This window comes from Salmo salar, unplaced genomic scaffold (genome assembly GCF_905237065.1).
Source record: "Salmo salar unplaced genomic scaffold, Ssal_v3.1, whole genome shotgun sequence".
Lineage (NCBI taxonomy): Eukaryota > Metazoa > Chordata > Actinopteri > Salmoniformes > Salmonidae > Salmo > Salmo salar.
This window is the reverse complement of record NW_025549538.1, coordinates 2,816-22,207: the sequence shown is the minus strand read 5'-3', so window position 1 is coordinate 22,207 and position 19,392 is coordinate 2,816. Positions and strand designations below refer to the sequence as shown.

The 19,392-nt window shown below is 45.2% G+C and overlaps 1 pseudogene; it reads left to right on the top strand.

Moving 5' to 3' along the window:
- The window catches only part of LOC123738343 (A disintegrin and metalloproteinase with thrombospondin motifs 7-like), a 42,433-nt pseudogene extending 23,374 nt beyond the window's left edge, over positions 1-19,059 (top strand).
- The last annotated feature ends 333 nt before the right edge of the window (positions 19,060-19,392 follow it).

The window sequence follows — 19,392 nt, the reverse complement described above, 5'->3', positions numbered from 1 at the left end:
AAACGATTTCCACCTGTCTAATGTCCATTGCTTGTGTTTCTTGGCCCAAGCAAGTTTCTTCTTCTTGTTGGTGTCCTTTAGTAGGGGTTTCTTTGCAGCAATTCGACCATGAAGGCCTGATTTCACGCAGTCTCCTCTGAACAGTTGATGTTGAGATGTCTGTTACTTGAACTCTGTGAAGTATTTATTTGGGCTGCAATTTATGAGGCTGGTAACTAATGATGTTATCCTCTGAGCAGATGTAACGCTGGGTCTTCCTTTACTGTGGCGGTCCTCATGAGAGCCAGTTTCATCATAGTGCTTGATGGTTTTTGCGACTGCACTTGAAGAAACTTTCAAAGTTCTTAAAATGTTCCCGGATTGACTGACCTTCATGTCTTAAAGGAATGATGGACTGTTGTTTCACTTTGCTTATTTGAGCTGTTCTTGCCATAAAATGGACTTGGTATTTTACCAAATAGGACTATCTTCTGTAATCCACCCCTACCTTGTCACAACACAACTGATTGGCTCAAATGCATTAAGAAGGAAAGAAATTCCAAAAATGTACTTTTAACAAGGCAGCTTCATTAAATAGTACCCGCAAAACACCAGTCTCAACGTCAACAGTGAAGAGGCGACTTCGTGATGCTGGCCTTCTAGACAGAGGTCCTCTGTCCAGTGTCTGTGTTCTTTTGCCCATCTTAATCTTTTATTTTTATTGGCCAGTCTGAGATATGGCTTTTTCTTTGCAACTCTGCCTAGAACGCCAGCATTCCGGAGTCGCTTCTACACTGTTGACGTTGAGACTGGTGTTTTGTGGGTACTATTTAATGAAGCTGCCAGTTGAGGACTTGTGAGACGTCTGTTTCTCAAATTAAACACTCTAATGCACTCTTTCTATTCTGGTTAGAGCCAGGAATAGCCTTCATTTCCCAGAACAAGAATAGACTGACGAATTTCAGAAGAAAGGTCTTTGTTTCTGGCCATTTTGAGCCTGTAATCGAACCCACAAATGCTGATGCTCCAGATACTCAACTAGTCTAAAGAAGGCCAGTTTTATTGCTTCTTTAATCAGGGCAACAGTTTTCAGCTGTGCTAACATAATTGCAAAAGGGTTTTGTAATGATCAATTAGCCTTTTAAATTATTAACTTGGATTAGCTAACACAGCGTGCCATTGGAACACAGGAGTGATGGTTGCTGATAATGGGCCTCTGTACGCCTATGTAGATATTCCATAAAAAAATCTGCCATTTCCAGCTACAATAGTCATTTACAACATTAACAATGTCAACACTGTATTTCTGATCAATTTGATGTTATTTTAATGGACAAAAAAATGTGCTTTTCTTTCAAAAACAATGACATTTCTTAGTGACCCCAAACTTTTGAATGGTAGTGTATATCCAACATCTGTACTTGGCTTGAGCCTCTGTATATATTCGGTCTCTTCCTGGAAGCTCTCGCAGTTGGCATATTAATGAGTTCCAGTGGGCCTGTCCCATCCACTTACAGTTAACAATCAATGTCTTTTCAGTGTTACAGTATAGTCCTATGCTGCATTATATAAGGGACATGGAAGGCTACATAAAACATTGTATGATCTTTTACAGTCAATGGCAGACCACTAAACGAATATGATTCTACTAAGGTTAGGTTATGTTTGATATCCAGCCTCTTGTCATACTGAAGTTGTCTGTCAGCTAAGGCTGGGTATGTGTCCTTTGAGTTATTCAGAGTATCTATGTCCCCGAGTAGAGAAGTCTCAATTAGTCCTTTGCCTGCAACGCAACCAGAGGTCAAAGGGGTTATCTGACCACACTCTTGTGTGCTTGCATTATGCAAATGTTTCAGTGTCAACTGTCCTATCTGTTATGTGTTCGTAGCATTTACTCTCTACCTCAGGATATAGGGCACATTTGCCCTAGCCAGTGACGGGAGAGATAATGCAATAATGAGAGCATTGCATAACTGTTTAAAGGGCATTTTTCAAGACAACAGGTGCCCCAAAATATTACCGTCGTCTTGTGAATATGGTTTATTTTGTTATTTGTTTCTTGGGGGTTTTCATCCATAATGCATTGTTTGCTAGCTGATGAATATGTTTATTTTGACATTTAAGTAATTTATCAGACGTTCTTATCCAGAGCGACTTACAGTTGCATTCATCTTAAAAATGCTATGTGGGACAACCACATGTTGCGTTTTATATTTTTGTTCAGTATCGTTGGTTATTGTTTTCAGTGTCTGCTCTGCTTGGTATTTACTCAACCAGCATCTTCCCTGATAAGTGATGATTGCACAGAATGCTAATGTTGTTCACTTTCAGCCTGACTTACCCCATGTGGACTGAGGAAGATGTTGATTAAGTTCCTTGGTACTCTGCATTAGGGCTTAGAAAGAGCAGCATCTTGTAGTCAGGCTATTGAACTTCCGAAAGTCTTCACAGATGTGGGGCATGTAAGTCAGTGTGAAGAAAACAAAACTACTGAAGTGCCCCACTGTTTAGATGTTCTCAGTGTTCATTACTGAGGATCCCCCCTTAGCTTGGGGAGAAATGAACAACATGCTGCTAGTATTCATCTCATCTTTCTCATAGAAAATGAGTTGCTGCCCAGCGTGTCTAGGGCAGTCCCAAAAGGCCCAGTGTTTATATTTGCCAATACCCCAAGTATAAATCTTCATAATCCTACCCTGGAGGAAAGACAAATTGTTCATTATTATTAGTTGTGGCTTATGTAATGTACTGTAGGCTCTCTCCTGTATATGCTTGTATATGCTGTGTTTAAACTCCTTCAGAGTTTGATCCCAGGTTTAAAAAGGGGCCAAAAAGAGATCCTAAATTACCTCAGTCTGGTTCCCAACTTTTGATTGGTCTAGAGGAGCAGCTAATTACTTATTTGGTATTGACCACAGCATTGCGATTCACTGTACTGGGCGTGCAGTCCAGTTTTAGAATTTGGAGATGAGATGACAACTTGGGGTTTTGAACGTGTTAAATTCGAATAACTCATGGCAGTTATGGCATCTGTATGCCTCTGAGTGCATGTGTTATTCATTACTATGATTGAAGACTGGCATGATGCGGCTGAATTCCCAAAGATAATTACAAATTAGACTTCATGGAATGACCCTTTTTGTTTTGTTCACTCATTTATTAAATTATTTTAAGGTCAAAACCTAAGGATATCTCATGGCTGCACGGCCAGGCACGACTCCAACACCATCAATAAGTTTGCCGATGACACAATGGTGGTAGGCCTGATAACCGACAACGACGCATATAGGGAGGAGGTCAGAGAGCTGACCGTATGGTGCAAGTACAACAACCTCTCCCTCACCGTGGTCAAGACAAAGGAGATGATTGTGGACTGCAGGAAAAGGAGGACCGAGCATACCCCCATTCTCATCGACGGGGCTGTAGTGGAGCAGGAGGAGAGCTTCGAGTTCCTTGGCATCCACATCACCAACAATCTAACATGGTCCAAGCACACAAAGACAGTTGTGAAGCGGGCACGACAAAGCCTATTCCCCCTCAGGAGACTGAAAAGATTTGGCATGGGTCCCCAGATCCTCAAAGAGTTCGACAGATGCACCATCGAGAGCATCCTGACAGGTTGTATCACTGCCTGGTATGGCAACTGTTCGGCCTCCGACAGCATGGCACTACAGAGGGTAGTGTGTACAGCCCAGTACATCACTGGGGCTAAGCTTCCTGCCATCCTGGACCTCTATACCAGGCGATGTCAGAGGAAGGCCCTAAAAATTGTCAAAGACTCCAGCCTTCCTAGTGGTACCGGAGCACCAAGTCTAGGTCCAAGAGGCTTTTACCCCCAAGCCATAAACAGCTTTTACCCCCAAGCCATAAGACTCCTGAATATCTAATCAAATGGCTTCCCAGACTATTTGCATTGCCCCCCTGTTTTACGCTGCTGCTGCTCTCTGTTATTATCTATGCATAGTCACTTTAATAACTCTACATACGTACATGTACATATTACTTCATTTACCTCGACTAACCGGTGCCCCCGCACATTGACTCTGTACCAGTACCCCTAAATATAGTCTCTATTGTTATATTACTGCTGCTCTTTAATTATTCACTTTTTTTTTTATTCCTTAAAACTGAATTGTTGGTTAAGGGCTTGTAAGTAAGTATTTCACTGTAAGGTCTACATCTGTTGTATTCGGCACATGTGACAAATAACATTTGATTTGTATGGGCACATTAGCGGAAAAGCATCCTCTGAATACTTATCAGAATTTCCGTTTGTGATTTCTTTTTCCTATAGTACATATAATGATGATGACCAATTGTCTACAATGAATCTTCTGCCATGATGGCAACATGTGGACAATTAGCATCCCACTGTAAAAAATGGGTTTGGAGAGACCATTTAGCAGTATAGATTAATGCAAGATGAGGCCTACCCTGGTAACAAGCTGCACCAAATTCCGATGTGTTGACATCTGCTCAGGCACCATCTTTTTATTCACAAGAGGCCTCCCGTATTAAATGAGACGCGATTAATTCAGTTTTAGGCCATTTGAGGTTGGAATTTGAGCACAGATGGTCTTGCTTCTCTATACAGTCTTCAAATTCTATGAACAATCTCGAAGTGACTAAGAGCCTGTCTGTTTAGCGGGTACTCATAGGGGTATTGCAATTTAACTATGAGTGGGTTTTTAAAAAATTGAGCCTTCTGGAGATTGGAGGCTCGATTTGAATTTCTCAAATGCAGGGTATTTTATGTGTGCGTGCTGGCATCATTCTTCTTGCCTGAAGAATGTTAAGTTGTTTCCTTCCATTTCACTACACAGACTAACCTATTTCTTTACTTTATCACCCAGTGCTCAACACACTGCCCCTCTATGCCCTTTTATATAGGAATTTAGATTATAATAAGGAACATCACAAAACTAACAAATCGATTTAATTCAACTAATAACGACCCCGCATTCCATGCTGTTTTGCATTATAACAAGGACAAAAAAAGCAATTCCAACAACTGTAGCTGAATGCCTCTACTCAAGTGTATCTTTGACTAAGTCAATAATTTTTTTGTAAAGAATCGCACCGAACTGTGATGTCATTATCCTGATGCATCTTTGTCCTCTGTTATAGCCATGATGGCTTAATGGCTTTCTTCTTTGGAATACTGAGCCGTGGTGAATTCTTGCTATTTCTATGTAGGCGGATGATGACATGCCTCCTACTGTAGTTGGACTGAAGTCTGCTTGTACACAGAACTCTCTGACTCGCCTCTGGTTTGTGATTGCATTATCCCATATAAACTGATGTGGATAGCAGAGATTACTTTTATGCCAAATGGCCTTTCAAGAGATCATTGCCTTGCCTTGGAAGGCAGTCTGTGCACCTCGTCGACTTGATGTCCTAGCTTTGCCAAGTGACTTGTGTTCACACAGAATTTTCAGATGAAATATGAACTGAGTATACCAAGCATTAGGAACACCTTCCTAATATTGAGTTGCACCTGATTTTGCCCACATAACAGCCTCAATTCAACAAGGTATGGACTCTACAAGGCGTTCCACAGGGATGCTGGCCCATGTTGACTCCAATGCTTCCCACAATTGTCAAGTTGGCTGGATGTCTTTTCGGTGGTGGACAATTCTTGATACACACAGGAAACTGTTGAGTGTGAAAAACCCAGCAGCTTTGCAGTTCTTGACACAAACCGGTGCGCCTGGTACCTACTACCATACCCCATTCAATGTCACTTAAATATTTTGTCTTGCCCATTTACCCTCTGAATGGCACACATACACAATCCATGTATCAAGGCTTAAAAATCCTTCTTTAACCCGTCTCCTCCCCTTCGTCTACACTGATTTGAAGTGGATTTAACAACTGACCTCAATAAGGGATCATATCTTTCACCTGGATAGTGTATGTCATGGAAAGAATGTTTTGTATACTCAGTGTAGATGACATATTCTGTCTCTGGCATAATGTAACCTAGTTTAGACTGGATAAGTAGTTCCCTCTTTCCCCAATTATAGTGGAGTAAGTCTGAGATAGAGATTGGCATTGCTCTGTGTTTATCATATCAGAACATGATAGTTTGCTATAGCTGTCACTGAATGTTTCATTTCCTATCATAGCAGGGCTCCGTTTACGATATCCTATGCAGTATTCACAAGTTTAAGTACATTACACCTGGTGAGTTCTGGGTATAAAATGACTGGTTCCCACCCCTTCAGGTTATTGTTATGACTTTCCCAGGAAAGCCCAGGGGTTCTATACCGTTCTATTCAAGCCGTGTAGGAGTGTAGATATACACCTCTTTTATCAACATACTGCTACGAGCAAAATGATGTGAGCTTCATTCTGCAGAATTCATTATGTGAGGGACCCGTGGTTCACCTAATACATCAGACATGCTCCTGAACATCCCTCTAATCTACGTCTCTGATAGCAGAACCCACTGATCCTTCCCACCATCTGGCTTCCCTTTTCCCAGTCTCTTATATGATGTCATTTCCCCCCTACTCCCCCCCTTACCTGTCCTCCTCTCCACTCCCTCTATCCCTTTCTACTGGTTCGACAGACCGAATGGTATTCTTTAACCAGAGGACAAGCTGTGCCTCCCCCTCCCTCTCCCAGGGGTTGCTGTGCCTCCCCCTCCCTCTCCCAGAGGTTGCTGTGCCTCCCCCTCCCTCTCCCAGGGTTTGCTGTGCCTCCCCCTCCCTCTCCCAGGGTTTGTCAATCAAGGTGTAAGTCAGCTAGCAGACAAAGTCGTCTCACTGGCCAATGCAGGAAGGACCAGCGGAGGTGAGAGATTGGCCCCTGCTCAGATGGGTTGGAAGCCCTGAGGGGGAGTAGAGGCTAATGACGGGGAGAAAGATGAGAGGAACAGATAAATTGGTCTCGCCACCTCAGGGGGTTTCCTTCTTGTCTTGTCCAGCGCTGTCTCACAACCACAACTCGCATCACAGCGGCTCCCTAGATTTGAGGCTTGTTCTGGCTATGAGGTGTGACGTGAGGGATGTTGTCTCAGAGAGCTGTGAGTCGAGCAGAAGATGAAGAGGGACAATAAATGTTCTGTTCTGCATTCAGACAAGTCCCAGCTTGCTAGACAGAACTTTCTGAGAATCATTAGAAATGTGCCTCCAATGGATTTCAGATTTCTTTGTGTTTTAAACTACTGTAAACATTGACTTACAGTAACCCCTTTGCAAAATCTCAAGTTACCCTAATATTGCTGGGTATAAAATGTATAGGAATGTCTATAATTCATCATTAAGGATGAATAGCAGTAGAATGTATTAGCCTAACATTCATTTATATTCAGCCTTTTAATAATCATCCATGTTTCCAGAATTGAATTGCAGTGGTAATTTGACAACCCATAATGCCTGCAGGGACATATGAGTGGTTCCAGAGCATCCAGATCCCAGTCTATGGTCCATTAATTACTGCAGGGACATATGAGTGGTTCCAGATCCCAGTCTATGGTCCATTAATTACTGCAGGGACATATGAGTGGTTCCAGATCCCAGTCTATGGTCCATTAATTACTGCAGGGACATATGAGTGGTTCCAGATCCCAGTCTATGGTCCATTAATTACTGCAGGGACATATGAGTGGTTCCAGATCCCAGTCTATGGTCCATTAATTACTGCAGGGACATATGAGTGGTTCCAGATCCCAGTCTATGGTCCATTAATTACTGGGAATACAGTGCCTTCGGAAAGTATTCAGACCCCTTCACTTTTTCCACATTTTGTTACAGTTATAGCCTTATTCTAAAATGTTTTAAATAATTTTTTCCCCTTATCAATCTACACACAATACCCCATAATGACAAAGCAAAAACAGGTTTTTAGACATTTTTGCAAATGTATTATAAATAAATAACTGAAATATCACATTTACATAAGTTTTCAGACCCTTTACTCAGTACTTTGTTGAAGCACCTTTGGCAGCGATTACAGCATTGATTTTTCTTGTTGATGATGCTACAAGCTTGGCACACCTGTATTTGGGGAGTTTCTCCCATTCTTCTCTGCAAATCCTCTCAATCTCTGTCAGGTTGGATGGGGAGCATTGCTGCACAGCTATTTTCCTATTTCTCCTATTTCTCAGAGATGTTCGATCGGGTTCAAGTCCTGGCTCTGGCTTGGCGACTCAAGGACATTCAGAGACTTGTCCCGAAGCCACTCCTGCATTGTCTTGGCTGTGTGCTTAGGGTCGTTGTCCTGTTGGAAGGTGAACCTTCACCACAGTCTGAGGTCCTGAGCGCTCTGGAGCAGGTTTTCATCAAGGATATATCTGTACTTTGCTCCATTCATCTTTCCCTTGATCCTGACTAGTCTACCTGTCGCTGAAAAACATCCCCGCAACATGATGCCTCCACCACCATGCCTCACCTTAGGGATGGTGCCAGGTTTCCTCTAGACATGACGCTTGGCATTCAGGCTAAAGAGTTCAATCTTGGTTTCATCAGACCAGAGATCTTGTTTCTCATGGTCATAATCTTTAGGTGTCTTTTGGCAAACTCCAAGCGGGCTGTCATGTGTTTTTTACTGAGGAGTGGCTTCCGTCTGGACACTCTACCATAAATGCCCGATTGGTCGAGTGCTGCAGATATGGTTGTCCTTCTGGAAGGTTCTCTCATCTCCACAGAGGAACTCTGGAGCTCTTTCAGAGTGACCATCAGGTTCTTGGTCACTTCGCTGACCAAGGCCCTTCTCCCCCGATTGCTCAGTATGGCCGGGCGGCCAGCTCTAGGAAGAGTCTTGGTGGTTCCAAACATCTTCCATTTAAGAATGATAGAGGCCACTGTGTTCTTGGGGACCTTCAATGCTGCAGAATCTTTTTTGGTACCCTTCCCCAGATCCCTGGCTTGATACGATCCTGTCTCGGAGCTCTACGGACAATTCCGTCAACCTCATGGTTTGGTTTTTGCTCTGACATGCACTGTCAACTGTGGGACCTTATATAGACAGGTGTGTGCCTTTCCAATGTCCAATCAATATAATTTACCACAGGTGGACTCCAATCAAGTTGTAGAATCATCTCAAGGATGATCAATGGAAACAGGATGCACCTGAGCTAAATTTCTAGTGTCATAGCAAAGGGTCTGAATACCTATGTAAAATATGTTCTTTAAAATACATTTGTAAAAATGTCTAAAAAACAGTTTTTTGCTTTGTCATTATGGGGTTTTGTATGTAGATTTCTGAGGATTTTTTAAATTTTATTTCACCCATTTTAGAATAACAAAATGTGGAAAAAGTCAAGGGGTCTGAATTCCTTCCAAATGCATTGTAGATGTGTTTACTGCAACTCAGTTGACAGACCAACATTTACTGTAGGAATCTGCTTTGAAAGCTATTAATTAGTAATGTATCTTAAACTGTAGAAACATTTGACTTGTGTTCATGCCTGTGTGAGTTTCTGTTCTGAGACCTGCTTCTTGATGCGTGTCTGAGGATATGTCTGGGTGCTTTGGTGTGTGTCTGCGTTTTAGATGTGTGTGTGTGTATGTATGTGAAGTATACATGTCTGTCTGTCTCTGTTATTCTGTGTTAGAATCTGTGTGGGTCTTTCTGTGTTAGAATCTGTGTGGGTCTTTCTGTGTGTGTGTGTGTTTGGGGGGTCTTTCTGTGTCTGTGTGTTTGGGGGGGTCTTTCTGTGTGTGTATGTTTGGGGGGTCTTTCTGTGTGTGTGTGTGTGTGTGTGTGTGTGTGTGTGTGTGTGTGTGTGTGTGTGTGTGTGTGTGTGTGTGTGTTTGGGGGGTCTTTCTGTGTGTGTGTGTTTGGGGGTCTTTCTGTGTGTGTGTGTTTGGGGGTCTTTCTGTGTGTGTGTGTGTGTGTGTGTGTGTGTGTGTGTGTGTGTGTGTGTGTGTGTGTGTGTGTGTGTGTTTGGGGGTCTTTCTGTGTGTGGGGGTCTTTCTGTGTGTGTGTGTGTGTGTGTGTGTGTGTGTGTGTGTGTGTGTGTGTGTGTGTGTGTGTGTGTGTGTGTGTGTGTCATTTCTAACAGCTGTTCCTGTGTATCCCTCTGGAATTCCAGGTGTCCAGCGACAGATTGTTCACTGTGTGGAGAGGACCTCTGGGATAGTAGAAGAGGGCTACTGTGACCCGTCGAACCGTCCTGACGATAAACGAGCCAGCTGCAATGAGGAGCTTTGCCCAGCCATGTGAGTTTGCCCCTAGGACCAGATTTATACTGGGACAAGACCCACTGTAGGGCTTGCATGCTCTCTCACACACATACACCTTTGTAAACACACACACACACACACACGTACATGCACATACACAGAAATCATACATGCATTCATAAACACACCAGAAAGGCCTCCCGAGTGGCGCAGTGGTCAAAGGCACTGCATCGCAATGCTACTTGTACTGCTAGAGATTCTGGGTTTGAGTCCAGGCTCTGTCACAGCTGGACACGACTGGAAGACCCATGGGGCGGCGCACAATTGGCCCAGCATCGTCCGGGTAAGGGGAGGGTTTGGCCGGCAGGGATGTCCTTGTCCCATCGTGCACTAGCGACTCTTGTGGCGGGCTGGGCGCAGTGCACGCTGACACGGTCGCCAGGTGTACGGTGTTTCCTCCGACACATTGGTGCGGCTGGCTTCCGGGTTAAGTGGGTATTGTGTCAAGAAGCAGTGCGGCTTGGTTGGGTTGTGTGTTTCGGAAGACGCACGGCTCTCAACCGTCACCTCTCCCGAGTCCGGAGGGGAGTTGCAGCGATGAGACAAGACCATAACTACCAATTGGATACCATAAAATTGGGGGGGAAGGGGTAAAAAAATATATATATATATAAACACACCAGAAAAAATGCACCCTCTTAAACATACACTAAGCATAAACACACACACACACACATTACACTTTCTGTCTGTCTTTCTTCGTGACCATTCCATTCAGATGGTGGGTGGGCGAGTGGCAGAAGTGCTCGACCACGTGCGGTGAGAAGGGCTTGGCCAAGAGGACGGTGCTGTGCATCCAGGCCGTGGGTCTGGAGGAGAACAGAGCCCTGCAGCCCTCTGAATGTCACCACATGCCCAGGCCTGAGTCAGCGGCGCCCTGTAACGCTCATGTCCCCTGCCCCGCGGACTGGTCCACAGGCAACTGGTCAGAGGTGAGGAGGCCATTCAGGGGAATGTGATATGGCTCCAGCAGTGACTCACACAGAGAAGGGAGAGGCTAAGGAAGGAAGGAACATCTGGTCTCGTCTTGTTTAATGTGGAAAATGCTGAATTTTCTGCACTGGGAGTACAAGTTGAAACAGAGGCTAGTTTTACTCTGGTTCCACGATATTTGAGTGGAGTAGGCATGGGAAAGATTTTGAGGAAGCAGCTAACACACAGTGTATAACCTAATTAAAATGTATACTCACTTAATTGTAAGTGATAACTCTTATGAGCACCATAAAGAGGAGAGGAGGTGGACCGGTCAGGAAGGGTAGAGGAGGTGGACAGGTCATGGAGGGTAGAGGAGGTGGACAGGTCCTGGAGGGTAGAGGAGGTGGACAGGTCAGGAAGGGTAGAGGAGGTGGACAGGTCATGAAGAGGAGAGGAGGTGGACAGGTCAGGAAGGGTAGAGGAGGTGGACATGTCATAAGGAGGTGGACATGTCATGAAGAGGAGAGGAGGTGGTCAGGTCATGAAGAGGAGAGGAGTTGGACAGGTCAGGAAGGGTAGAGGAAGGAGGTGGACAGGTCAGGAAGGGTAGAGGAAGGAGGTGGACAGGTCAGGAAGGGTAGAGGAAGGAGGTGGACAGGTCAGGAAGGGTAGAGGAGAGGAGGTGGACAGGTCAGGAAGGGTAGAGGAGAGGAGGTGGACAGGTCAGGAAGGGTAGAGGATGGAGGTGGACAGGTCAGGAAGGGTAGAGGAGAGGAGGTGGACAGGTCAGGAAGGGTAGAGGATGGAGGTGGACAGGTCAGGAAGGGTAGAGGATAGAGGTGGACAGGTCAGGTCAGGAAGGGTAGAGGAAGGAGGTGGACAGGTCAGGAAGGGTAGAGGAGGTGGACAGGTCAGGAAAGGTAGAGGAGGTGGACAGGTCATGAAGGGTAGAGGAGGTGGACAGGTCCTGAAGAGTAGAGGAGGTGGACAGGTCCTGAAGATTATGTGTACAGTACCATGTTGTTTATGAAGTTGGCACTCAAACTGGTGTTTAGCGGTTATAAATATAAAGCTGTGTTATCGATCAGTTACCAGTCTGTCCTAATCTGACCCTCCTCTGCTTCTCCCATAGTGCTCGCTGACGTGTGGCGGTGGTGTGCGGAGCCGTAAGGTTGTCTGTTCCAGAAACACAGGGGTAGACTGTGACCCCCGAAAGAATCCTAGTTCCCTTACTCCATGCTACCTCCAGGACTGTCCTCAAATCATCGACGTCTTCGGTGGCAGCAACGACTGGTCTGGCAGTGGCTCGTCCAGCAAGGAAATCAACGAAATCAACTCCATCCCTGACTCCAACCCCCTGCCCAAACACAGTACGACTAGAACTCAGCCAAGGGCCCCTAACAATCTGAATAACATCATCCCCCACCCGAATCACATTGACAAGACTACTGACAACTCAGCCAAAAACAATGTACCGGTGGACGATTTTTACTACGACTACAACTTCATCAAATTCCATGAGGACATTTCCTATGACTTTGGCTTGGGGAACAACGGTAAAGACTTGGTGGATGATCTTGGACTAGATCCACAACAGGAGCCTAAACCAAGCTCTAGTGCAGAAGAACATGTTTACAGAGAAACTACAACAGATCCTCCCACAGCTACCTCATCCATTTCTACCACTTTTAAGACGACTCCTTTCATTGGGGAAGTTGAGGAACCACAAGACCCTAACCTGGACAATGTAGAGGTTGATGGAAGACCACAGACGGCGAAGCCCAATGAAGTAGAGCGAGAGGAGGAGGATGTACTCCTTTCAGAGGACTATTTTCTACCTGTTTCCACCACACCCTCAGCACCAGTTATAGAGACCAGGTTTTCACAAAGCTGGAAAGGAACAAACGGTAATTTTGGTTGGCCTCATTACCTCAGCTCAGCAGCCAGCCCGGTGTCCACTAGCATGGGGACCACTGAGAACACACATGGGCCCCAGAGTGAAGAAAAGGATGATGAAAACACTGACATTTATGTCCATTTTGATGTGGAAGACGGCAATGTTGGTACAACCATCGAATGTACCACCACTTCCCCTGTCAGCCATGACTATGAAGATGGCACCGTACCCACAACAATGGTAGAAGAGGTGAAAGAAGTGGGTGTTTTGGACTACAATTCCCACCAGGAGACTGCAATTGGACTACAATCCCCTGGCTACCAAGATGAAACGGAGAGCCCGGTTCCACCCCTGGATCCACCTTCCCCAGGCCCTGTGTTTGAGTTTGAAACATACGAGGACAGCTTTTTCACCACAACCCTGTCCCAATGGGAGGCAACCACCTCTCTTCCATACGCGCCACCAGCCCCAGACTCCGCTGAGGATTACAATGGCGTTTTCCCTGGTGAACCAGACTTTGATCAGCAGGACTTTGAAATTGAGCCCAAAGCTGATAGCGAAGTCAATTTAGGGGTCACCGACAGTGACTTCACCGTGACCTCACGTCCTGTGTCTCAGGAGCCACATCTTCCACCCTCTCCTCCCCCACCTCTTTCCCATTCACTCTCAGGAAACCAGGAGAACATCAAACACAGCCCATCAACAACTGGAAGTGACTCCTCTCCTCCTACTTATCTGGAAGGAGACCCTCAGTCTCCACCTGGAAGTGACTCCCCTCCTTCCACTCATCTGGAAGGAGACCCTCAGTCTCCACCTCCGTCAATGTTAGCAGAGACAGAGCCAGCCACAGCCCAGTTAGAGACAGACATTTCAGCACAGTCCTCCACGACTGGGCCAACTCCATCTAAAGGGGCCAATGCGGGCCCTCCAGTCCCCTCCCCATACGGGTGGTCAGAGATTGACTATAATGAGATCCTCATCCCCCCATGCTGAGATCCAGGGGCATGGACCCTCCCCTCACATACCAGCCCCCAGTGGATGTCACCACAACCACTCCCCAGGATGGCACGAAACCCATGCCCCTCACCCAGTCTGAGCCAGCCGTGCCCCTCACCCAGTCTGAGACAGCCGTGCCCCCCACCCATTCCCCTGAGCCAGCCGTGCCCCTCACCCAGTCTGAGCCAGCCGTGCCCCTCACCCATTCCCCTGAGCCAGCCATGCCCCCCACCCATTCCCCTGAGCCAGCCGTGCCCCCCCACCCGTTCCCATGAGCCAGCCGTGCCCCCCATCCATTCCCCTGAGCCAGCCGTGCCCCCACCCATTCCCCTGAGCCAGCCGTGTCCCCCACCCATTCCTCTGAGCCAGCTGTGCCCCCCACCCATTCCCCTGGGCCAGCCATGCCCCCACCCATTCCCCTGAGCCAGCCGTGCCCCCCACCCATTCCCATGAGCCAGCCATGCCCCCCACCCATTCCCCTGAGCCAGCCGTGCACCCCACCCATTCCCATGAGCCAGCCGTGCCCCCACCCAGTCCTCTGAGCCAGCCATGCCCACTCTGCCAACCCATTCTCCCACCACACTCTGGTGGACACCAGAGCCAACCCCAGTGCCAAGCCAAGCTTCAACTCCAATTGCCACAGCTTCCTTCTGGAGAGCCGGCAACTGGAGCGCAGTGAGTTGCACCACTCTCTATGCATTCCACACATTCTCCCTGGTGTAAATGTAGTGTGTGGGAGGAACAAGGCCCAGCAGTGTGCCACTATTCATGTCCCCATCCCTTTATTATGCTGACATACTGTCACCCTGGCCTCAGGTTCCTACAGAAACAACCCAACTCTCCTATTATGATGAATGGCTGCTCTCTGACCTTTTTAGATTGCCAGCAGGGAAATATATTAGCCCAACAGGTCATGAAACAGTGCATGCCACTTTCTGTCTGTGTTTTAACAGTGAAATCAAATATGACTTGCACTCTCTCTCAAAGTCAACCACATTCACTCTGTACAGAAAGACAGAACAGTCTCTCGTATTCCATTGTGTTGGGTTTTTAAATGAGGAAGTATTTTGTCCTCTGTGACTAATCTCTATGTATCTGAATGGGCTGTAACTCTTAGTGTATTACAAGACATTGAATGATGCCTGGTTCACTCCTCACTGCTTCCCCTTGTGTTGCAGTGTTCTACTAGCTGTGGTCTGGGGGCCATCTGGAGGCTGGTGGTCTGCAGCACGGGACTGGAGTCTGACTGTGACCTGACCAAGAGGCCTGTGCCGGCCCGGCGCTGCTACCTCCGACCCTGCTCCTCCTGGAGGATAGGGAACTGGACCAAGGTGAGGCCCCACACCAGGGAGTGGACGATAATGGAATGTTTTAGCGATAGCTCGGGGATGATAAGGGAATGTTGTAGCGATAATTCGGGGATGATAAGGGAATGTTGTAGCGATAGCTCAGGGATGATAAGGGAATGTTTTAGCGATAGATCGGGGATGATAAGGGAATGTTGTAGCGATAGCTCGGGGATGATAAGGGAATGTTTTAGCAATAGATCGGGGATGATAAGGGAATGTTTTAGCGATAGCTCAGGGATGATAAGGGAATGTTTTAGCGATAGCTCGGGGATGATAAGGGAATGTTGTAGCGATAGCTCAGGGATGATAAGGGAATGTTGTAGCGATAACTCAGGCATGGGACGATAATGGAATGTTGTAGTGATAACTCAGGGATGGGCCGATAATGGAATGGTGTAGCGATAACTCAGGGAAGGGACAATAATGGACTGGTGTAGCGATAACTCAGGGATGGGCCGATAATGGAATGGTGTAGCGATAACTCAGGGAAGGGACGATAATGGAATGGTGTAGTGATAACTCAAGGAATGGACAATAATGGACTGGTGTAGCGATAACTCAGGGATGGGCCGATAATGGAATGGTGTAGCGATAACTCAGGGATGGGATGATAATGGAATGTTGTAGCGATAACTCATGAATGGGACGATAATGGAATGTTGTAGTGATAACTCAGAGATGGGCCGATAATGGAATGGTGTAGCGATAACTCAGGGATGGGACGATAATGGAATGGTGTAGCGATAACTCAGGGAAGGGACGATAATGGAATGTTGTAGTGATAACTCGCGAATGGGACGATAATGGACTGGTGTAGCGATAACTCAAGGAAGGGACAATAATGGAATGGTGTAGCGATAACTCATGGATGGGACGATAATGGACTGGTGTAGCGATAACTCAAGGAATGGACAATAATGGACTGGTGTAGCGATAACTCATGAATGGGACGATAATGGAATGGTGTAGCGATAACTCAAGGAAGGGACAATAATGGACTGGTGTAGCGATAACTCAGGGATGGGCCGATAATGGAATGGTGTAGCGATAACTCAGGGATGGGACGATAATGGAATGGTGTAGCGATAACTCAAGGAAGGGACAATAATGGACTGGTGTAGCGATAACTCAGGGATGGGCCGATAATGGAATGGTGTAGCGATAACTCATGGATGGGACGATAATGGAATGTTGTACCATGACTCAGGCATGGGACGATAATGGAATGTTGTAGCGATAACTCATGAATGGGACGATAATGGAATGTTGTATCGCAATAACAATGATGGGACAATGGAATATTAATGCATTAATAATAAATCAGTCAGTATAGTATCAAGCAACTTTTTATCACGATAACAGGATTGTTTAAGTCCCTCTCACCCTCTTTCGTCCCAGTGTTCCAAGAACTGTGGTGGTGGGGTGACCCTGCGTGAGATCCAGTGCTTTGACACCAGGGACCAGAGGCCTTTGCGGCCCTTCCACTGTCAGACCGTGTCTACCCGGCCGGTGTCCCGCATGCCCTGCCTACCCCAGCCCTGCCTGGACTGGTACTCTTCTTCCTGGGGACAGGTTAGTTAAATCCTTTCCTCCCATCTCCTTCTCTCCTTACCTCTCTCCTTACTACCCATAGTTATGCCTAACCTCTCACTGTGATATTTGGGGTTATCTTCTGTGACAGTTCATTTGTAATAGGGAGTTATCATCACTGTGATAGTTGATGTGTAATAAGGGGTTATCACTGTGATAGTTGATGTGTAATAAGGGGTTATATTCACTGTGATAGTTGATGTGTAATAAGGGGTTATCACTGTGATAGTTGATGTGTAATAAGGGGTTATATTCACTGTGATAGTTGATGTGTAATAAGGGGTTATCACTGTGATAGTTGATGTGTAATAAGGGGTTATATTCACTGTGATAGTTGATGTGTAATAAGGGGTTATCACTGTGATAGTTGATGTGTAATAAGGGGTTATATTCACTGTGATAGTTGATGTGTAATAAGGGGTTATATTCACTGTGATAGTTGATGTGTAATAAGGGGTTATCACTGTGATAGTTGATGTGTAATAAGGTGTTATCACTGTGATAGTTGATGTGTAATAAGGGGTTATATTCACTGTGATAGTTGATGTGTAATAAGGGGTTATCACTGTGATAGTTGATGTGTATTAAGGGGTTATATTCACTGTGATAGTTGATGTGTAATAAGGGGTTATCACTGTGATAGTTGATGTGTAATAAGGGGTTATATTCACTGTGATAGTTGATGTGTAATAAGGGGTTATATTCACTGTGATAGTTGATGTGTAATAAGGGGTTATATTCACTGTGATAGTTGATGTGTAATAAGGGGTTATCATCACTGGGATAGTTGATGTGTAATAAGGAGTTATGATCACTGTGATAGTTGATGTGTAATAAGGGGTTATATTCACTGTGATAGTTGATGTGTAATAAGGGGTTATATTCACTGTGATAATTGATGTGTAATAAGGGGTTATATTCACGGTGATAGTTGATGTGTAATAAGGAGTTATCATCACTGTGATAGTTTATGTGTAATAAGGGGTTATATTCACTGTGATAGTTGATGTGTAATAAGGAGTTATCATCACTGTGATAGTTGATGTGTAATAAGGGGTTATATTCACTGTGATAGTTGATGTGTAATAAGGGGTTATATTCACTGTGATAGTTGATGTGTAATAAGGGGTTATCATCACTGTGATAGTTGATGTGTAATAAGGGGTTATAGTCACTGTGATAGTTGATGTGTAATAAGGGGTTATATTCACTGTGATAGTTGATGTGCAATAAGGGGTTATTTTCACTGTGATAATTGATGTGTAATAAGGAGTTATCACTGTGATAATTGATGTGTAATAAGGGGTTATCATCACTGATAGTTGATGTGTAATAAGGGGTTATCATCACTGTGATAGTTGATGTGTAATGAGGAGTTATCACTGTGATAGTTGATGTGTAATAAGGGGTTATATTCACTGTGGTAGTTGATGTGCAATAAGGGGTTATCATCACTGTGATAGTTGATGTGTAATAAGGGGTTATATTCACTATGATAGTTGATGTGTAATAAGGAGTTATCATCACTGTGATAGATGATGTGTAATAAGGGGTTATATTCACTGTGATAGTTAATGTGTAATAAGGGGTTATCATCACTGTGATAGTTGATGTGTAATAAGGGGTTATCACTGTGATAATTGATGTGTAATAAGGGGTTATAATCACTGTGATAATTGATGTGTAATAAGGAGTTATCACTGTGATAGTTGATGTGTAATAAGAAGTTATCACTCTGATAGTTGATGTGTAATAAGGGGTTATATTCACTGTGATAGTTGATGTGTAATAAGGAGTTATCACTGTGATAGTTGATGTGTAATAAGGAGTTACCCACATAGTTCACCTCATGCAATGTTAAGTGCTTTGAGACTGTCTGAAAAGCACTACGCACAGTCATGGTTATCCTTAAAAGTGTGTGTGTGTGTGTGTGTGTGTGTGTGTGTGTGTGTGTGTGTGTGTGTGTGTGTGTGTGTGTGTGTGTGTGTTTCCCAGTGCTCTGAGGTGTGTGGGGAGGGAGCAGCAGCGTCTGGTTACCTGTCCAGAAGAGGATCGCTGTGACGAGGACCATCTACCCAGCAACATTCAGACCTGTAACAGCCAACCCTGTACCCAATGGGTCACTGGCTCCTGGGGACAGGTAAGAGACACATACTGTACACACACACACACACACACTACACCTGTGGCTGTGTTTATGTGAAGGATGTACCATTGTGCCTTCATTTACAGTAATGTTGCATTGTATTATGTACCTACTCACATGCACCCACACAGAGAAACAATCACAGACAATCACAGCACCATACAACGTGATTGTTTACGCTCTGCGGTAGTAGATGTTCTGTCTTCGACTTTAATGTGTGAATCACAATACAGGATCAAAACAATTCAGGATTGTAAACAAAGCAATAGGAACTCCTAGGTGGGAGAGTAGAATATAATGGAACTTCTAGGTGGGAGAGTAGAATAT